At 36.3% G+C, this 21291-nt stretch overlaps 1 long non-coding RNA gene across 1 annotated transcript in view; it reads right to left on the reverse strand.

Moving 5' to 3' along the window:
• Positions 1-21291, reverse strand: part of LOC136558324 (uncharacterized) — a 76545-nt gene that overhangs the window by 2512 nt on the left and 52742 nt on the right. Inside the window, exon 4 of the long non-coding RNA XR_010783853.1 lies at positions 15503-15605. This is a non-coding gene — a long non-coding RNA (uncharacterized lncRNA). The remainder of the gene's footprint in view (positions 1-15502; positions 15606-21291) is intronic.

Consider the following 21291-nt stretch of genomic DNA (forward strand, 5'->3'; position numbering starts at 1 on the left):
TCTCACATTTGGAGACACATCTGTTTGGTTCGCACCAAATTCTAGTTCTATTTGTGTAACTGGGCCACCTGACTTTTGATATCAGCTCTGGCCTTTGAGCAACCTTTGAGCCCTGGCTGCTAAACATGACAGTGAGTGCTTGGTGCAATCCAAAAAAGTAACGGTGCACACTTGCCATAAGCATCATGTTCTGCCAACTTCTTGTACACTAGTGTCATTTCAGCATGGTGGGTGGTGGGAACTCAGTGAAACTTTTGGAATTAGAGATGTTTGAATTCAGAAATAAATCTGTTTCTCTTCTTTTTGTTCTCATCATTTTCAGCTAGATATAGATCTGTCTAGACAGAGTGAAGCTATATTAATAACTCCATTATTATTGCTATAGCTAACAAAACATTCTAAGTGCTTTAAAAATAGTTCTCATTAGTGGGAAGAAATTTCATGTCCAAGATCTGGCTGAGATGTCCTTCTCATGCTGCCTAAGTAAAGGAAGGCAATGACTGTCCTCCCACTCCTCTCTGGATGTATCCTAGGAAAGCCCTTTAGAGTTTGTGATTTATCCCTACACCAGTAAGAATTAACAGCTTCTTCTTACAGCAGCTGGGCTTTTATTGTCAGTGTTCATTTTGAGGACAATTTTGCATTGTTTATTTTGTTTTGCTTCAGCTGAAAAAGCAACTGGCTATCTAATTCCAGAACAAAACTAACTGTGGTGAGGAATTCTGAAAATACTACATAGGAATCCATTTAAATCAAATGGAATTAGGAAAGCAGCATTTTTGTAGCCTACTTTTAGGATCTTATAGAACATGCTCAATTTACATTCAGACAGCCTGGATGAAGGTATTAATTCAAGTTTAAATTTTGGTGGTGAAAGTTTAGCTGTTGTACAGCTAAATGACACGATCCTTGAAATAGCCTAAGTATTCAGGCTGAACATCAGATTTTAAAAAACTGCATCACTTTTATCAAAACACAAAAATCAAAGAACAATAATTTTTCTCCATAATTGCATTAGTTTGTGTTTAAACTAGTTCATTTTAATCCAAAATAAGAACAGAAAACTTGGAAGCAATATGAAGCAAGCTGATTTATGCTCAGATGTAATGGGAAAATGCACATTTGCCTTTATTCTCTATTCTTTCTCTAGTACAGCTTCATGAAGCTTATCTTGCAATATAAAAACCACAAATGTATCAATCTTTGAGAAGCTGCAGGTGACAGAAATGGCAGCCATTTACGCTATATGAACTGAAATTTTCTGACTTTAGCTATCTTTTCTAGTGGAAAATATCACATTTATTTATTAATACCAGCTAGAAGACTGCTATAACCTTTCAAAGAATAGAAATCTGGCCAAGGAATCCAGAATTTAAACTCTGAGTAGTGATATTGCTTGATTCAAGAGAACTACATAGGCTTGTAGAAACTTCTTATGCAAAAAAAATATGCAAAAAGGGTATTCAGCATTAGCAGTGTTGCATGTTTGAGCATTAATTCAGAGATTTCAAAAGGAGCTTGGTGGGTTTTTTTTTTTTTACCAGTTTCTTCTGGTAGTATGTCCTGTGAAATGGACAAAAATGACACCATTCAAAATGTCTTTGAAACACTGCTCTGGGTATTTTACACATATTCCCAAGCCACATGTCAGAGTTAGGTACCTAAACTAGCTGCTTGTGACACCTTCTGTAACTGGTTAAGAGAGACACGTTCCTCCAGCAGAAGAGAGAGTCAACACATGTGAGTTAGATTTTTGGATTGGATTTCTCCAGGAGAAATTTTTCCCATTTGACTCTTCAGGGAGAGATTGGTACATACTTTCAACCTCCCAAAGTAAAGGATGTCCTTAAGAGGTTTTGAGCTGAAACAAGTATTATCACTCCTCTAAAATATTGCCATTCCAAAGAACTTGATGTTTTCTGCCCCATGCTGCCACAGTTTCTGCCAGCCAACTCTGCAGGGGCATGTCTCTAATCATACCGAGTCCCCAGCAAGCATTGTAACACTTATCTCAGGCTAATATCATGCTGATATCAAAAGCAAGTCTCTAAATTTCAGTTCATGTCATTGGTTAGCTATGGAAGTCAACAGAGATTTGTGATGTCTATTTGAACACTTAGCTAAATCCTGAGTATGAACGAGACAAAGCTGACAGAAAGTGAATTTAGAAGCATAGCCCATTATGAAAAGTCGTGCTCAGCAATGACACAACTACTTCAAGACAAAGAGAAAAATCTATGCTTTTGCAACTGTTCTGGATTCTTGCCCCAAGTTGTTGTTTGTTTCAAAGTTGTGTGGTTGCTTACACAAAGTCCTACTGAGCTGAGAAGCACCAAACCCAGAATCTGTTGGATTCTGAGCAATTGCTGACACAGTTAACAATCCAACTGCACCTGGGAAGTTGGAAGTGTCATTTCCAAAGACCATACTTTAAGACACACTTGTTTCGGTGTTTTTGTTACACTTTTCCTGCTTATTTTCTAAAAACTCCCATGGCACTGAAAAATTGCTACTGTGATGGAAATAAGGCTCAGGTTCATTTTTCAGATACTATTAACCTGCTTTACCCTAAGTAAAAATGCATCAAATATAAAGTTTTCAATTAAAAATTTGTATATTTATAGTGGCACAGGTTATATATTTAAAACAAAATGTTCGTATTTTCAAAATTAAAAGTTTTAAAAAAGAGAAATACAATTTATCAAAAAATACACTTTTAATTAATAAAGCTTATCACCTTCAGTTCAATCATTTAATAGTTTTTTTCTTTTTCAATTACAAGAAGCTTATTAATAACCTCTAAACCATCAGAAATTCCACCCAATGCAGGCTAGACCCTTTCCCAAAAAGATTCTGTCCAGATGCATTTTACATATGGTAAATTTACACATAGTCACTGTAGGAAAAATAATGTGCTGTCTTTTTCAATATATCGAAGCAACTTGCAAACTAACAACCTAGTTTTTAAAATTAAAGGTAAAAGCACAGGAAAGGTGCTCTAAAGAACACCTGTCACTTTAGAAAACCTATAATAAAAATGCAATTTTTCTACCATAGCAACATTCAAGGAAACTACCAGGGGAGTGTTTTCAATCAAGGCATTTATTTCTGTCCACAGCTGTTCTGCATTTAATTTTTTAGTTCATATTACTCCTATCTGTTTTTCCAGGGCTAATTCAAACTGAGAAAGAGCTATATGTCACTCACTAAGCAAGAGTATAATTAAAAGTCCTACTACTACAGCTGGTTTGAAACATTTGAGAGCTTGGGAATTGCAGAGAACTCATATTAAAAATAAAAAGGATGTAATCACAGCCTCCTGTGAAGTTTAATGGGAAAAAGTAATTTCATGATTGCAGTTGGTTTGAATGAAGCACATTTCTCTAATTATGTATATCATGTGTATACACATAAAGACTATAATCTATCTATATAATCAGGGTGATTTAAAATATTCCTGAATTTCAGGATTATAGTTAATCTGGAAAAACTATTTACACATCATGAGATCATTTCATACTATGGTGTAAGGTAGATCTTTCTTAAACATGCATCCCAGTTACACACTTAAATTATCCATTTCTGCACGCTGTCCAGCCTTCTGGGTGGATGTAGGGAAACACAGTCAAGTTGTAGCAGTTTCCTTTTTTAAAAACTGCACAAGTAAACCACATGGTTCATTGTTTGGCATGCCACTGCTGAGGATGCCTACACATTATTCTGTTCTTCACCATACTACTCTTTCTGGAAAAGTCATTCCAGACTGATGTCAGTTTGGATATATGAAGGCTGCAGACTCGTTCTAATTGTAGTACTAAAACAAGCTGTGCTGGTGCCAATACTTAACAAATTTCATTCCAATTCACAGCAATTTTTTGCTTACTTTTGCTTACAGCAAAATCAGTTCTGTCAGTTTTTGTCTTATTAGTAGAACTGTACTTTTCCCGTACAATTCTCACACTGAAATGGTTCAGATAAAGCTGAAACCAGAACTATCAAATGGTAGCTATTTTGTAGATCACAGCAGTGACTCAAGAAGCAACTTGAGATTGAACCTCACCAACTTTATGTTCCTAAACTAGACCTATTCTATATTAGCGTGTTTAGACTACTAGCTCTTAGAGTGTTGCTTTTTATAGGACTTTAACAGATTAGGACAAACTTGATATTTCTTTAAAAAAGTTTCAATTAATAATGTTGCCATCATGCAAATACACTTTAAAATGTATTTGTTAAAAAGCCATCAAGTTTTCTGTCTCTCTTCATCTCTCAATTAGAAGAACTTTGGAAACTTAAGAAAAAACTCTGATTCTACAAAGTTCTTATTGCCTCCTGCAAAAGCAAAACCAACGGAAGGTAATCGTGGTCAGTGCCTCCATAAACAGACTGACCTGCCAAATCAAGAGAAATACTGAGAAATATTGAGAAATCTAAAATATAAAAGAGCTAGTGGAAAACCTGGTTTATATTTAGCAGAAGCACTTTTAACACTTTGAGTTAAACTGTGGAACTGAGAGAGTAAGTGAAAATGTTTCTTTTATGCCAGCATGCAGGGTATGCAATTAAAATAATTTCTGCTGTCCAGAAGAGGGGACATAGAGTTCCTAATAGAAGCCAGGAGTATTCATGGTGCGTTAATTTGAATCATGGAAGTTATCCTGAATGATACATTAAAAACAGGAATGTTACATACCTCACCATTTCGGTTTACTTTGGATAAGGGTACAAAGGACACTGAGTCAGGCCTGTCTTTACTATATACTTGATCAGAACTTATGAATATTTCTCTGATCACAAGGTTTCACAAGGTTTCCAATCTGGTGCTTTATTCAGTGTTGTTTCAAAGTGCACAATGTCATTTTAATCAGTTGGGAACTGCTTAATTCATCCTCTAGTAATGCCATTAAAATTTATTTAATTATTCATATTGGAATTATATGGTTGATTCACAGAATATGTTTTGCAGTCATTTTTTTTCTATATCTTTGAAAATGTAGTCCTAGATGTTTTCTTACTCTAAGGACCTAATTTCAGTTCACACTAGCATTTCACATTTCAGTGAGAAAAATATTTCTCAGAACAAGTGAAAGCACAAGATACTAAATCTGAGTATATTTCATCTGCTTTCTCTGCATCAGTTCAGGTAGCTGCTTAGCCAAATACTATATAAATGTAGTGTGCTAAATTTACAAAGAGCTCTATTCAATGAAACAGCAGAATACCCTTTTGGCTTGCCCAACTGGATACATCTGTACAGAGACATCTGGAAAAATGGCTGAATTTCACATTGTAAAAAAATCAGAAAAGTGAGCCCTTCCCCTGTTTTCCTTTACTTACTGAGAATTATATCATGTAGACAACTACAGCCCAAAAGAATATCATTCCACACACTGTTGGTGTTATTTTAAATACTTTTCTGAATAATATTTAAGAATTTAATTCTTTTTTCAACTACACCTGACTTATGCCTGTTGTTATTCTGACTTTTCCAATGAATTATCTCCTCCAAAATCAAGGAGAGCCTCTTAGGTCAATTTTCAGTGTTTAATTTTGTATTTATTTACAGATACAGAAAATAGACCTGCTATGTGTTTGTTTCCTCTCAAGCTGTTTTAGGCTAATTCTCTTCCCACCATGGGGCCACTCTGTCTTTATTTAACTTAGTTTTATTTAAATTTTGTCCCGTAACCTTTGCTATTTTTTTTCTTAATAGAAAAAAGATGATGCACTATTAATGTGGCTAAATTTTCCATTTAAACAATTCTAACTTGGTGTGCTTCACTACTTAATATATTTGAGATTGCCTAAGATTTTCCCTCCATCAAGACCAAAGAGAAACATATTGGTAAAATGAGCAACTTAAAGATGACAAGCTTACTGTCAGTATTCTGCTCAGCATATAAAGTTGGCAGCTGCTTAACACATATTCCAGTTTCATAATGATGGACGCTGGAAAATGCAGTATTTTTCTCTCTCAGCCTTTCCTAATTCACTCCATATGTAAGAAGGACTTACCTCATGCACCCAGATTTCTAGCACCCCCTTCCCAAGTAGGGGCAGGGTCTCCAAAGCAAATAAATAAATAAATAAAAATGACCTTGGTGGTTTGTGGGTTTTATACATACTCTCAGTCACATATACTCAGAACCACTAAAAATCACAAACTCCCCAGAGAGCCAAGATTTAATTTGGATCACACGTTACAGGCCAGACTAGAGACTATCTTTACAATAACAATATTTACTTATATTCATCAACAGATGGTAAAACAGCATAGGGAGAAATGCTTGAAGAAAACTGAGCAGTTTTTCACAGAAATAATGGCCACACCATCTATAGATCATCAATAAAAAGCAAATCAGATATGGACAGAATATTTAATTCTTGTCTAAGTATAAGTTGCGTTTTCAAATTACATTATAGATCAGAAATTTCTTCCTTATGTGTCTAACTCAAAACTGAAAATCAAGTTTACATTATTGCTCTCTGGATTTTTGCCAATGCCCATCACAAGAGAGAAATCAGAAACAGCACTAGGATGATATTTGACATTTGCAGCTGAAACCAGAAGTTTTTAGAATTGTTTCCAAAAAGTTGACTTCACCTGCTTCACCTGCCATAGTTACATGTGGCCATACATAGAATTAAGAGAGAAGAACACAAATGTCAAAGCATAACTTTCACAATTATTTAGCTGCTTTTTTATATACATCACTCTTCTTTGCAAGACTGCAAAGACTAATATAATTTCTACTTTGGCTCATTTCCTTCTCCCTAAAATAAGTATTATCACAAATTAATGTATTTTTTATCCCTTTTCAAGAAGGCTGGTTCACACTGGGTTTTCCTCCTATATTATACTAATGTCGTTTCTTCAAATCTTAATGTATAATATGTCTATTATATAATAGGTCAGACAGGATTTGATTATGGGCTTCCACTGAACTTTATACACTTTATACACTATCTGCCTCGAGTTCAAAAAATAAAAGTAACTCTCCTGCCACACATACATACTTTGCAAAATAGTACTATGAAGAAAAGCATTCTTTTGTAACATAGATTATTTCTAAGAGTGTAACGCAGCTCTCCCTCACTCCCAGGAAGATAGATGAAATCTAATACCCCTCTGAAAAAAAGGTAAAGGAATAACTCAGAAAAGACAATTATTTATGTTTCTTGGAGAGAAAGCCTGCAGGAACTGGTGGTACAGGGTCCACTGTTCAGATAAAGGACAATTTGCTCATCCAATTACATCAGATGCCATTCAACTTAAATGCAGTCTGCAAAAGTCACCTGGAATTATTATGTATGATGCAGAAACCTTAACCATCAATCACATGCTGGAAAATTGTCTAGTGGCAATAACACTGGCAGAAAAACTTCTAACTTTTTTTAATATTCTAGCATTTCATCCCTCAGATATAGAAGGTAGACTGCTCAAAGGGTGACACAAGACTTAGTGAAACCAGATGATCTTGCTAAAGAGACCAAATTTTATGTATTTTACTTGCTGAAATATAATACATAAAACTGGGGGTTTTTTTCCTGACATCAACTATAACAGCAATCTTCTTCATGACTCATCTGCCTATCCCTACCATGCTACTAAAAGACAATCTAGTTCTTTTGAATTAATGTTCCTTAGGACAATTTAGTACAGATGTGGAAGGAAACCTCAGCCCAGCATGAAAACAAAGACTTGTTTAATAATTATTTTAAGCATTCATGTGAAACTATAGAGTGAATTTGTTTTTACAACATGCAAAACTTCACTTGCAAGATATGCAAATGTTTCAATGTCCTCTTTCTGATAACTGCTCATTCAAATTATCAAGTAGTGAAAATTACATTTGAAAAAAGAGTAGCAAATCAAGACTCCTGTGGTCACTTTTGGAAATTAAGGTGTATGTTTACTTGGCAGTTTACCACAGTGGAAAGGAAACACTGCTGCTGGCAGTAAACTAGGAGTCCAGTTGCACAGTTTAGCTGCAGCAGCATGATGTTCTGGGTAGGTCAATTTAAATAATTTTTGTAACTATGTTGTAGACATAGCATATCTAAAAGTGAATTGTAAAAGGAGATGGAGAGTAAAAACCTTGTGTGATGTAATTCCTGAACCACTATATGTAAAAAATACAGTGATGCATAAACAAAAGACACGCTTGTCTGTCTTTTCTTCCAAGGCTGTGAACAAGATTATCTGGTTATGTACACAGGGTCTTCTAGGCAGAACAATTGTTTAGAGGCTCTTTCTTGTTGGTTTTTTTGGGTTTTTTCCCATCACTAGTGACTTTTCCTGACATTATATTGGTTAGCTAGCACCTATAGAAGATTTTAGTTATTAAAATACAATTTTTTTAAAGCATTGGTACAGTATCATAATATTCATCATTTTTTTTCTGTAAAAAAAAGTGTGCATTTGGTTACTCTGGGGCCATCCCTAGAAAGTACTGCTTGTCCTAACAAGCACTACTTTCCTACCCTGGAAACTTTTCAGGTACCAGCCTCTAAACCAGCAAAACAAGTCACATTCAGAACAATATGGAATTTTGGACCAGAACACTCTGCCCCAAGTGTAGATGACATGGGTTCAATAGAAAACTAGACAAGTTCCTGGAAGAGAAATCCCCTGAGGCAAAGACACCTCAAACCCACATGGTTATTTCTGGTTCAAGAAGTCCCTGACTTTCTAAGTTTAACAGAGCTGGGAAGCTGTTCTCAGGAAGTACCACAGCCTGCTTCCCTGCCCTTCCCTGCCTCTGCAAACAGCTTTTATGGCACTGGCAGGAACAGGATGGACTGTGAGCACCAGAGCCACTCCAGTGGAAACACTCTGGAGCAGGTGCAGGTCAGCGCTGCCCGAGCTCGGCACTTGCTTCAGTGAAAACTCTAATGCACTATTAAGAGAAAACAACTTTTTGAGATTTATTGTGGACAGTAGCTGCTCAAAGAAGATGTAAATTAGAAAATAAGCTTTTCTGGGCAGAAGACAGCTTTTCTGCTATGTGTTTGTCTGGTGCCCACAAAGAGCTCATATAATGAGGACAATAGGTTTACTGGGACAGTAAGTCCTGAACATTTCCAGTCACAGCTTCACTTAAAGGGCATTATGACCTCTCTTTCTGTAACACTTGTGGGATTATGTCACTACTCCTACTTCCTGTGCCTTTTATATTTCTGTGACTATAACCCGATGCAGGAATTACAAGCCCATATTTGGGAATTAGTGTCCATGACTGCTACTATAAGAAATAAAAACCCCCAAAAGACTAGTTTGTTAGCAAACAGAAATAAACTTCTTAGAGATTGAACCATAATTCGCTCCCATAAAATGTCTGCCATTGTCTTTTCAAAGAAACTGAAACAATAAGCTAAACAAAGACAAGAGTTAACCAGAGTGTTTTTCATAGTTAAAAAGAACAAGTGTAGCCATAGATTCTTGCCAGCTTCTGTTGCCACTTAAATAGTACCAAAGATACAAGTATTTGGAAAAGGAAGGTTGACTGTGAACCTGCCAAGCTGTGACAACAGTGCTCTTATCTGTGGTACAATAATATGAACAAATTAGTACAATAAAAGTAGTTTATAAGGGCAAAAATATCAACTTGCCATAACAGTTAAGCTTTTTCTCCCTTTAAAAATTCCTAGTAAACAAAATATAAAGATGTTAAGAGTTATTCTTTCCCTATTTTCTTTTGTACATCTGTTATCTTCTTGCAGCCAATTTTTTACTGAAAAGTTGATGTTTTGTTGAAGCAAATCCAGTAGCTGTACAGCTGTGCTGCTGTGCAGAACAGCATCCCATTACTCACCATCCTGAGAACCATACAAAACTTGGGAAGAATAATTGGCTCTGAATTTCAAGGTTCCCCATATTTTTTTCCCTCTTACAGTATTCTAGAGATCAAGGGGTAAAATACAGCAGCCTTTTATAGTACATCATCTAGTCCTGCCATGAATGCAATGTAGGTTCTTCCACCTTACACCATGGAGAAGTGGCTCTTCATTTAGTTTGCATTTTCGAATTGGCAACAGCCTGGATATGAACAACCCACATGCCATAACTGACATATTGCTAGTTGACATTCTAGCTTATCTCTTTCATATACATTCACCTTCAGGAAAAGAAATATGAAGGTCACCCATTTTCAACAGCAAAATGGTGCAGTTTTGGACTTTTTTTAACCTTACACACAACCCAGAAAAACAGGGTGACCAGCTATTTTTAATTTTACTAATAATGGTTCATATATTAAGTACAATTTTTTATTATATGGTAAAGTGTTTATATGTGTCTCCAATATCTAAATCTGAATTTTTACCAGCTCCTATGCAACTAAATCTAAAATAATAAAATTTTCTAGCATCCCCTCACATGGAAGATGAGAATTTTTGATAATTCATGCTTCAAAATTTGTATTCCTGCTAGGTAATTTTTTCCTTTTCTTGACCAGCTTTTCTTCTGTGTATTTCACAGCTGTACTGGTCCAAGCAATGTCCACTGGTGGAAAAATATGTGTGTGTCAAGTGGATATTGAAAAGGCTGCACTCTTTATGTCAAATGTATTTCTACTCCTCTAGAGGAAGATGTTCCCCATAAACGTTTAGGTATGCAAATAAGGACACTTCATTGATACTGGTCAGGGATTCCAGGAATGCAGTATCAAAGGACACATTCATATCTGCTAGAGTGTGGACTGAGTTTTAGTTGGTTACTGGTTCAGTTGGTTAACAGTTAAGGATTTCTACTTTCTTACTTCCCAACAATCTCTGAGCATTGCAAACTTTGCTGACATGAAGTTTCAATGTACTGCTGTGCAAAAGCTCTCTGGGTTATCTCATGCTTCTGCTTATTAAAGAGGCCCACAGATGGGTTTTAATGATCATCCTTTTGTTCTGTATATGAAACCAATGTTCTTTTCTAAAGAAAATAACACTGTGGAGATGAGGTATGTTCCAGTTAGTGCTAAATTAGAACCAAAGTATTCAAAAATGTCTGAGTGTTCCTGCCCTCAAGTGTTGGCAAACTCTGTAGAATACTTTTATGACTTGCTCATGTCGAGTGTTTCTTTAGGAGGAGATGTATAAACCAGCATTACATCAAGTTTAAAGGGCAGTAGGAAGAAGACATGGTTAATGACAAGAAATAGCACACAAAACAGGTATATGAAATCCCATAAGCAAATCTTTCCTTTGTGGAACAAAATATTCTGACATCCAATCATCAGAAAGCTATCAGTTCTGAAAGGCAATAAGCAGTGAAACACACTGGAGAAAATACACCAATCAGTGTGAAAATAATTTCCTCAGTGACATATCACCCTAACACAACCTTTCTTTTATCTGCTGCCTCCTTGACATTTCCTTCATTTTTCCTTTCATGCTATTCAGTTCCATAATAACAGAATTACATTCAGCTTTCTCATTTGACTCCCATCATTCTCATATATAATTTCGACAGAAGTATTATTTTCATTTTGTTAACACCATTTCCACATCTCAATCCACCTCATTAGCTCCTCTTCATCACTTTGCATTTTTTGCACTAATTTCTGCTCTTTTATTTTGTATCTTCCTTTGCTTTCTATTTAAGCTCTTTTAACTACACCAAAGAAAGGATGTGGGACCATTTTTCACAACAAAGAACAGCTATTTCATTCTGCATCTGTGATTACATCATGTCTTGCACTGCTGCAGATATCTGCCCAAGCACTCACACCCCTGATGTGCATTTGGGTGGTTGGAACCTGTCCTGCTCGGCATGTCTTCATCTCCTTCTCACAGTCATTTTCCAGAAAACTGTATGCTTTCTTTTCCACCCCAAAGCACAGTCTTTGCCAGCATCTTCATCACAATTAACCTGCCTCTTTAGCTAGAGTCAAAGATTTCCTGCACAGGCTTCTTTCCTTCACGTGATTGTATCAGTACCGGGCTTTTTTCTCCATGTTACAAGACATGGCTCCATACTTTGCCTTTAAGCTAACAAGCTAGCATTCCATCAAAAATTTCATGAGGTGTCTGACAAACCTTTACAGATATTTTTCCATGTACCACCATGTGTATGGAAAGCCAATCTTCTTCTATGGATGTTTCATCAAATAATATGAGACATGGAGTATTTTAAAGGAACAGATTATCTGCAAAGCAAGATCTAGAGGGTGACATTAGTGTGAATACCTAAATATTTCTTGGGTTTTCTGTACTAAAAAGTACAGGTGTAGCCACACAGACTCCCTGGTACAGGTTCTGCTCCAAGTTATTAAAAAATTAATGATTAGAGGAATGAGAAATTATGGAGAAACCTACTTTTATAGTTGGACATGCACAAGTGGATGTTAACTGGGAGTGAGTTTGATGGAAATAATAACCAGTTAATATGTCTCATATCTTAAATTCTAGGCCCTCATTGAAGGCAAGCCTTCCAAAGGGCCACCTAAAATTTTATTCAGATTTTAACAAAATGAAGCAGGCAAAGACCAATCAGCTTGGAACTGAATGAAAACACACAACACCTAATGCAATGTAGATACTTTTGTGAAAAAAACTGTGTGTATGCATGTATGCACAGTATTATACCACATGAAAAAATACACATGAATTTACTAACTTCAGGCCAACAATTATGTTGCTATTTTTAAAGAAGGTGATAATGATAGGATTGCACCAGCAATCAAACAGTTGTTAAACTGGTGGAAGAAATGTTGGGAAACTCCTAGCTCCCCTTCAGAATATTCATGCTTAGTGTCCAGTACTTTGGACTCAAATGTCTAATTAGAGAAAAGTAGGTTTTAATCAAATCTAGCTGAGGACTATGTCTCTATTAAATATAGACACGTAAATATGTGTAAACTTATATAGATATGCATACCTACATAAATGCCACAGCAATAGAGAAAGCAAAAGCATAGGAGATAAATCTTTTGCTTCTCTCTGTGACTTAACAAGAGTAAGACATTTCAAAAGAATTTCATCCACGTTATCCTTTAGTTATCCCTCTTTAAAATAAGAAAGAACTTGCTTCTATCTCAAATGGAAGAACTTGGTGATAATTGCATTAATAGGACTGTTTGTTAAAGCTGACCTGCACTAGGAAATTGCCTCCTATTTCCAGTGGAAAGGAAAACTTCCAGCAATACTGTTAAGCTACAAAGAAGTAGCTCTACACTAAGTAGAGCAGTATTCTGAATGTTTATAGGATCTGGAGTGAGGGAGATCTAGGGACACTTTACAGATAATTTATTTTCATTCACTTTATGTTTTTTTCTATTCAAATATTAATCACAATAAATGTAATACACTGCACAAAGAATTGCATATAGACCTGTAGTACTGCTAGTTTTGACCTGACTACAATGTAAACACATCACTTCTCCAAAAACGGAAGATGAAATAAAGCCACTTCAGATTGTATCTGCCTTCCTGACCTAATTCATTGGAGAAAGACCTCTTTTAAGCATTTTTTAAAGACTTTCTCTTTAACCTGCAACATAAGTTGCACACACATGCATCTCCTTTCAATGATATAATTTATTATTTGTGATGTAACAAGAGCATTCCTACACTTTTTCGATTTTAAAGTATCAATAATGGGAGAAAAAAAAACCTGTGCATCTTTTATATATGTCTTACCTTACAAAAATATAAAGAGGGTGTAGTTCCCAATATGTGATGCTCCATGTTTTTGAAATTACAGCACTTAGCAATTTTTTTGGCATTAAATTAAAACCACTAACAAATTGCTAGTGGTAAAACATTGCATGAACATTGTTTCTTGCAAAATATTGGAAATAACTATTGTAGCATTACTCAACAGTTAGGCAACCTCTGTTTACTGTAAGTATTAGCTCCTTGAACAACGTGTCCTGCATACGTAAATTCATTCCCTTTGGAACCGAACTCCCAACTCCTAAGACTTGGACCAAAAAGGTAAAAATATATGAACAAGTCCTCTTGCTAACTGGTCTAATATCCATAGCTGGAGGAAACTGCTTACTTCAAATAAATAACTAAATAGAACATGGCTAAAGAAAACCATGATTATTTTTCAAACATTTCCCCGCAAACATTTCATTTAATGAAAGGAAGGATAAAGGATACATTTCATTTAATGAAAAGCATTATTTTGTTTTTCTTCTTGTATGTATACCTGAGAATCAAACTGTGTAGCAAATTCTCTTTGGAAAAATAACTAGAGCACTGTCCATCCTACAGCCCAGAATGCCTTATTGGTCAATAAAGTTCCTTTTTCAGCAAAAGAGGATTAACATGTTCTCTTATCTGTCTCTATGAGGGTAATAGGAAAAGAAGTGAAAAATTTTATGAATTTACTCAATCATTGATAAGTTCAGCAACATGATGGAAAAGTATAAACTCATTAAGTTTATCTCCTTTTCCTCCACAGAGAGCTTGATCCAGAAAACTAAATATTGGCTTTTCTTGGAGGGCAGGATCAGAACTGATTGGTTTCATACTCTCTCTAGCATACTTCTAAAGTATTGTACTGTAAATGAAGACAGCCTTGATGTGTAACCTTAAGTCCAATTTCCTAGTTTTCCTCACACAGATTTTTTAGACTGTCCTCCTTGGATTTTGTAAACATGGAATGGAAGAAGCCTTTTGGATTGAAGTGTTTCCAGTTCTAATCCATCCTTACAATGAAGCTAATATTGACTCTTGTCAGAGTTCCAAGAAGATTTCTAATTATCCTTTCACACTTTATTCCAAATATATATTGTAACAAATAAAGAAGAAGTGGTGCCTTTTTATCCGTGTCTTTTAGCTTTATCTTTTTTTCTCTTTTAAGTCATCATCACATATAACTTACTGATTCTAAAAACATCAGTCTTAGAGGAGAGCTTGTTATTTAATCACTTCTACTGTGGTTGACAAGAAACATACAGAAAATTATTTTAGATCCTGCATTAATCCCAGAAGCTTAACAAAACTGGAATTTGGGAAGGAACACAACCATCTTCACTATACACTGAGAGGAAAGAATGTCACAACACATTTAGCACATACTATGCCAGCAGTAGTAAAGCAGAGATGGGAGTTAGCACCTGCTTAAGAGGAGAACAAGCATGCTAACACTGGGAGTCAGGGGAATTTCCCACTAAACTACAACATATAGAAAGTAGGTCACTTTTACTCTTTTGAGAATGATAAAAAGCAACAAAATTCTGAATTATATATGAACCATTACATTTAATTTTGTTCTTCTCCAGCAGCTCCCAGGAGTCTTGAAGACAGAAAAATCTGGATTTTACGACTCTGGCAATTATCTAAGTTAATGCCATAGAATTCTCCACAACCATTTTTATTACAGTTACAGATCTGTCAGCCTTTCTATTTCACTCCCCTTTACAATTCTTTCTGTACTGCTTGCTTCTGATTTAGTGCTTGCTATAAAAGTTTACTCCAGACATAACTTGGCACACAAACATCTTACAAACAGCCTTTACCTAAAATAAATCTTTACTATATCTGCAATTTAACTTACGTAGCTCTCTTGCCAGGTGCTGTTGGCAGGAAATAGGGCCAAGTTGAAATGTCTGAGATCTTCTTCAAGAAATGTGATTGGCTGAAGTGCCCCGCCCAGAAACCTGGGAAAACAAAATATCTTCCCTGAGTGACCCTAAAAGTCCATTATTTTCTATTCTGAAACATGGGGTCTATGCAAAACAAGTAAAATTTGATGTGGGGGAAAGGAGAACTGCAGTTTGACAGCACACAAAAAAAAAACCCCAGTGACATTTATAAATAGGAATAGCTAATCTCTCTGATAGTAGAGTTGAATTTGGGGGTCACATTTTATTGAATACAACGTAGTAGGCTAAATGTAAAAAGCTGGTTACAACACTTACATGGAAGAGAAAAAACACTGAAGGTCAGCACCCAACACAGAGGCCTAGTAAAAGAACCAACCACTGCAATTTTCCTTAGGGACTAAGTTCAAACTCGGGGCAATGAATGTTGTTCAGTTGAGTTCACCAAGGATGAGAAAGGGCAAAAATACAGGCACAGATAGAGCAGGCAGCAGGAAAGCCCCAGAGACAACTAGAAAGCATGTAGGATGATTTTGATAAAGAAATGAAGCAAGAAAGAGGGGCTTAGGGTAGACAATTATCTGAGGAGACTGTTAAAGCAATGAGCCTCTCATGTTTACTTCTGACATTCAGGGAACTGGAAGTTTGTAAATATAGACAGAATTGCAACAAAGAATGATTACATTTCATCATAAATTTGTAAAAAATATTGCCCTCAGATATCAGCTAATCAGAATGGGCTAAAAAGAGTGAAAAATACTCAAAATAGCTCAACAACCTTGCACCTGAATCCTACCTCTCCCAGTGCAAATATCTCTGTAACAGCCCCTCCACCTGCTGAGCACCGCATCACTGCCAGCACAGCACTGAAGTATAAAGGCATATTTTGGCAAGTCTATTCCCACTGGAAATGCCTCCCTGACCTCATGTTGAAACTGCTCCAAAATGAAGCCAGGGGAGAAGTCAGGGGCACTGGTGTAGCACGGTTAGCTCAGGCCCCTCCATCCCTGTCAGCCATCAGGCCTCACTCACACTTTATTCATTCTTTGCAGCCTTTAAAAATTAATAGCACCAAAGGCCTTAAATGTAGTCTTTCCCATCTGGGAACACTGGCTTGCCACAAGGCTTCAGTTCTGTTACAGTTCTCGCAATTTAAAGCCTTAAGAAATGTGTTGTTTTCTTATGTTACTACTCAGCATGTGGCATATGGAAGATGACAGCAGAGATCGATCTTGTGAGTTCCACAACAATATAGAAAACACAATTTACAAAGAGACAAAATAAGGGTGAGAAACAAAGGAAATCATCAACATGGAGTGATGCCAGGTATGGTGGATTTCCAAACAAAATCTGTGTCCAAGCAGTAAAACTGAACACCAGAACTAAGTCTCCCTGCAGAATTTATAATGGAAGGAGAAAAAAAAATCATTGGTATAACACTGAGGGGCTATAGTGGGGGGAAGATGATCAGGACAATCCTGCTGGAATAATGCCCCCAAATGCTGGAACAGATTATCAACATATTCAAGAAGCCCAGTAGAAAAAACAGCAGATACAAAAGTGTTTTGTTTTGCCTTTACCTGAATAAGTAATTGCAAAAAAATTGTTTATACTGCAGAATTCTCATTCTTGGCACTCACATTTAATCTCAGAAAGAATAGAAGCAAATAAATCCTACATTTTTAAAGCAACAGACCCAGTCTAAACATGCCACTCATTGAAAGAGCAACTGAAGTGATCAGTGAAAGAAATATAATGATAATGTATTGATACAGAACTAAGCAAACAGTATGGAGCATGCAGGTGCCATGTATTGTAGATGCCATCTAACACATATGCTCCACACTGCAATTTGACAGAAAAATTAATGGCTAACCTATAAACTGCAGTGACAGAAACAGAGGAAGCAGAAACGAGGTATCTCCATACACCACTGATATGCCAGGAAAAACAACCACAAGCATCTATTCTTGCTGCTTCTGAGACTATTTGGAAAGACTTCCACTGAAGGGAAAGCAATCTGCAACATCATTTAGCAGATGCAGAGATTCTTTATGTACATTTATTACAGAAAAAGGCAGACAGACGCTCAGCTGCCATTTTTGCTCATATTATTAAGTCAGCAATAGATCTAAATCAAACTAGATGGCAGAGACACCTTCACTTCAACTTCAGCCACATCATGAATTAGCAAAATCAGGTGCTGATGAGGTGTTATGAAAATGTTTCAAGACGAATAGGCCAAAATAAGCTGTTGATAAGAAGCCCATGAAACAAGTGATAATAATTCTTGGATTCAGTAGCAGATGACAAGATTGGATTTTATTTAAAAGGGACCATAATCCATTTGGATTCAGCAGCTGACACCAGGAAATGGATAAATACTTCACAACTGAGAACAGGCATGCCAAACATAATTCAGGAAGCACAGCTCTTGCCAGAGATAAATTCTGGTTCTGAGTATATACAATACAGCATGAGGTGTGCAGAAATGACTATGATCTTTGTAACAGAAGGAGACTGAACATTTCATCAACCCCAGGCTTCAAGTGGGAACAGATCAGAACAGACCTACACAATTTCACTGAGGAAACCGCATGGTCCAACTACACCACTGCAATTTCTCCAAGAAAGACCACCAGAAGGACACAGACAAAAAGTTTGATTTGGAAACTGAAAGCTGGCACAACTAGCAGACTGTTATCAAACTGCTAGTATGTCAAATCTTTTCCTGCTGTAGTCCTTAAGCACCACATTTTAAAATTTTATTTGCAGCTATCGTAGTCAGAAAGGTAACATTAAAAACTTTATGCATGTCCCCAAAAGAATGGACTTTCAGGCATCAACATGTACCACACAACTCACAATGAAGATACCTCTGAAATCTTAAACTTGTTCTGCCTTATTTAATTTGGTAATCTTTTAACACCTACTGTTTATTAATATGATGTTTATATTAAAAAATCCTCTTTCTTATACAAACACTTTATTCTTCTCTTTGATCAGTACCTGTATAAGACAGGAAGCAGGAGCAACATAACTTTACTAAAGGTAGAAGAATATAGGAAAGGATCAGAATATGAAGCTCTGGTCCATTTTCCTCACATAACAGTCTGTGGCTGATGACCACCATATGAAATCATCCCATAATTCACTTACAGTTTAACTCCTACTCAAATATTACTTAAGTAGCACCCAATTATTATACCGGTCAAGCTCCACAAATGATATTGTATAATACAAGCAGACCAAATTGGCCAGATCACAAGCTGTGAAAGAAATTCCAGTTTTATCCCAATAGCCGCAGAGGTTTTATACAGAATATTTTCTTCTGAAGAATCTCAGTAGATCTTCAACTTAAACTATAATTTTGAATACCAAATGTGATGTTTGAAACCAAAAGTGATCTTTTTTTTTTTTGCTTCTCAATGCAACTCTAGCTAATATGCCAAAAGGAAGATAGGAGTTGTCCTTCCCTCAAGCCAACAAATACACTACCCAGGACAGTGCAAAATGAGGTGCAACACTTCTCTCCAAGCACATTCCACTGCCATTTTGCTTGTGAGTTCTTGGGTTCAAATGAGACTTCCTTTAAAGTAATATGGTGTATACTTCTGGTGATAGAGTTTCATTAGCTTCATGGATTGAAGAAGCCCATTAGCAGTTTAAAATTAGTAATAACAGTTCTGCTTTCCTTCAATCTGTTGAAAACTGTATAAAGGTCACATCACTGCTGATGCCCACATTTTTTCTGTTTTACACAACTGAGTAGATGAAGTGACTCATGACAGCCAAATTCTGAGATCAGGCCCTAAGCAATGATGACATCGGATGCTGCCAAAAGATATTTGATTCCTCTATTGTGAAATGCCAGCTTGGTACTGGGACATGGTGAGAAGCCAACTCTAGTTTAGAAAATTCTATAGTGAGCTATTGTTTGATATTAAATACAAGATCATCACTCCTGCTGCTGCTGCAAGTCACAGGGCATCCAAGGACATGTCTAACAATATTGCCACTTTCTACTGTGTTTGCAAAATACAGCAACAAAGCTTCCTGCACCCAGACTATAGAGAGTGTCTGTGAGAGAATGGAGAGAAGGACTTGATGGCGGGAGTACAAATTAAGAAGCTGAAGCTAATAAAGCTAATGAAAGCCTATAACCAGCAGTATACAGCATATTGCTTCAAAGGGGATCTCATCTCCCACAAAATTCTCTGCACCTGACATTTTGCAAACTCTTTTGATTTATTTATAAGCAACACAGTATTTCTATTAGGTTTTTTATGCAACTAAAAGGACCAAATATTCCTTCATGACTCTCTGATACTATTTTAAATGCCTAAACAGAACTATTGCTGATTTCCACCAGGGAGGGTCCTGTCCTAAAGCATGAGTGATGGTACTGTGGTAAATTTACTATAATCACAGAAAAAGCAGAAAAAGAAATCTGAGAGAGCAGCTTCTTAAACCTGAGTAGTCTTGCTTGTGGGCTTGCTTGATTGGCAACTGTGAAATTTATTTTGCAAGACAGCTCATGATATGTAACATATATTATGCTTTTAATTAACTAATTTTCTATTTTCAGTTTTGACTTTGGAACAGAGGACAGTTACCCAAAAGGAAAAAAATACACAATTTATTTGATTCCAAATAAAGTGATATGAAAAGGTTCTCAGAGTGCAGAGTGCCAAATTAATCTTACTAAAGCAATTGTATTGTCCTTTTAAACATATAGAAATATGACAAGCGTAGCAAGTGTTATGCACTGATAATGGCAGTATTTGGAAAATTCAAATAACACCTATGCATAATCAGATACACTGAATATTTGGTTCTTTTTTTACAAGATTAATTCATAAAGACCCTCCCTTATTTTATTTTACCAGATCAAGCTTCCAATTTACCCAGCAGCCATTCCTGATGGTGTCTAAGACAGATCCCAGGAAAGAGTGTGAGAACAGTGTAATATACAGCACTAATTCCCCAGAATATTTTTCAGCCTCCTGGGATTTGTGGCTGATGCAGCAACTAACCAGATGTAGCAATTCTATCTTTAATAGTCCTTAATGGTTTCTTCTTGGACTTTTCAAGTCTGAGAGTTTTTTCACTGTCCACAGCATCTTGTTGCAAGAATCTTGACAGCTTAAAAATGCGATTTGAAGCAAAAGTATGTCTTTTTCCTATTAAAAAAATTGACACTTCCTGGTTTCACTTTACATATACTACTCCTTTCTATAACTCTTCACAGTAAAATTATGTTACATATTCACTTCTGTGCCTACAAAGCTAATGGAACAGATCCTCATAGAAGCTGTGCTAAGGCAGATGGAGAACAAGTGTTGGTGGCCTTCTACAATGGCATGACCACTTCAGTGGACAAGGGAAGGGCTACAGATGCCATCTATTTCTGTAAGGCCCTGGACATGGTCCCCCAGAAAGAAACTTATCTCAAAACTGGGAGGGATGGATTTGATGGATGTCCTGTTTGGTAGATGAGGAATTGGTTGGGAAGTCACATCCAGAGGGTGGTCGTTGACAGCTCAGTGGTATAATGGATGTTCAATGCCCAAATGGAGATCAGTGACACACAATGTCCCTCAGAGGTTTGTACTGGGAAAAGAACTGTTTGATATCTTCACCAAAGACAGAAACAGTGGAACTGAGTTCACCCTAAGAAAATTTACAGACACCACCAAGCTGTATAATGCAATTGACATGCCTGAGGGATGGAATGCCATGC

The sequence above is a fragment of the Molothrus aeneus genome, chromosome 6 (assembly GCF_037042795.1).
Source record: "Molothrus aeneus isolate 106 chromosome 6, BPBGC_Maene_1.0, whole genome shotgun sequence".
In the NCBI taxonomy this organism is placed as follows: Eukaryota; Metazoa; Chordata; class Aves; order Passeriformes; family Icteridae; genus Molothrus; species Molothrus aeneus.